Here is a 2,064-nt window from a genome sequence, read left to right on the forward strand (position 1 = left end):
ACGAAAGAAAATCCCAGTGGTACATGACTCCACTCAAGACCCACTTGTCCTACAACTCATTGAGGAAGTAAACAAGTTGAAGGCCGAACGTCAGGCCAAGATACCTGACTGGAACCAACCCAGGCCTGACCTTCTCACAAGGAGGATCCTTGACACCTCATTCAAGCGAAGACAAAACAAAAGCTTGGTTTACAACTCTATACTGGAAGGGATGACCTAATTGAACACATTAACCTCTTTGAGTCTACCATGGCATATCGGATGCACACCGACGAAGAGCGATGTCTTCTCTTCCCCTCCACCCTCTCTGGCGGAGCTCTAAACTGGTATTGCCGTCTTTCACCTAAGACGGTAGATTCATTTGAGGAACTGAGGAAACTGTTTGCCTCTCAACACATCTTCCAGACCGATCGCTTGCATTCTGCAGATGACTTATACAATATTCACCATAAGCTGGACGAGTCACTACGAGAGTATGCTGGTCGTTTCAGTTATGAGTATTCTCGCTGCGCTGAGGCAGATGACAAGACCGCCCTCAAGGCCTTTACGGCAGGCCTACGTGATTGTTTCTTCAAGTACATGATCAATGCCAACACTTGGAAGACTTACTCTGAGGTAATGGTACATGCTTACAACCATGTCTCCGCTGAGGCAAGGAAATATCAAGGGAAACCCCCCACAACCACCCCTTATCAGCAAGTAGGGAGTGGAAGCTAGATCCAACCAAATGAGAAGACATCGACCTTCCAAACGGCAGCGGTGCCTCCCATTGCCTTACTTAATACTTTGCCAAGTTAACAGACATATCAATCTCAGGGCAAAATGAAAGATTTCCATCCTCACCAGTCTCATTTTAGTAAAAAGAGTAAGGGACACTACCGCGATAACCAAGAGTATCACCATGATAATCCCCGACCCCAAGCAGTCAACACAGTGGGTCAAACACGTGTCAGGACAGCCCCTACCCCGAGGTATGAGGCATACACACATTTGAACGCCACATGCGTGGCCATTTACCCCAGCATAGCACACTTGATATCGAAGCCAAAGTCGAGGCACCCGGATTACAAGCCCACGAAGAACACGAGCACGTTTTGCTGCTACCACGAGTATAACGGCCATGACGGCGAAAAGTGTATCACCCTTCGTGATCATATTGAAGCTTTGGCACGTGAAGGAAAAATTGATCAATTCCTCCTTCACCCTCCAAGGGGTAACCGTAACCAACGCCAGGTAAATGTGATATATTCTATAAGTGGTGGCACACCCATATCTAAATCTTCCAACAGGGCCATGAAAAATAGTGAACGAGCTTTAAGGTCTGGCCACCAAGTGTTTCACGTGGAAGACATCAGGGGAGGTAAGTATCAAAAGCCTAACTGGGATCCAATATGTTTCTACCCTGAGGAAGAAAGAGGTATCATCTACCCTCACAACGACCTACTGATCGTGGAAGCTCATATAGCCAATTTTGAAGTACGGCGAATCTTGGTAGACACGGGGGCTTCGGTCAATATCATGTTTGCTGAAGCTTTCAGGGCACTTAATGTAGCTGAACACTTGCTTGACCGCTCGATTTCCCCTCTGATAAGCTTCTCCTGTGATATCGTGCAACCTTTGGGGAGCATACACCTACCTTTCACCATTGGTACAAGCCCTTACACATCTACCATTACTACTAACTTCCTGGTGGTTGATTGCCCAACGGCATATAATGTCATCTTCGGGCACATAGGCATCAATGATCTCAAGGCCATGGTATCCACACATATGTTGTTGATGAAATTTCCAATCCCCTATGGCAATGGTTACATCAGAGGAGATCAACTTAGTGCACGATCATGTTACAACACTTTGGTCAAGCAACAACATTTGCATGTGCCCAAGGAAACCTTTTCTATACATGACCAAGTCATAAAGACTAGCCCAGACGAAGCCAACTTGGATCTTCACGGTGGCAACAGTCAACCCGACGATCTTCGAGATGACTCTTTCACCCAACAAGCACAACCCGTTGAAGAGTTGGAGAAGGTCTCTATCTCAAAAGATTATCCAGATCGCATA

The sequence above is a fragment of the Malus sylvestris genome, chromosome 9, assembly GCF_916048215.2.
Source record: "Malus sylvestris chromosome 9, drMalSylv7.2, whole genome shotgun sequence".
NCBI lineage: Eukaryota > Viridiplantae > Streptophyta > Magnoliopsida > Rosales > Rosaceae > Malus > Malus sylvestris.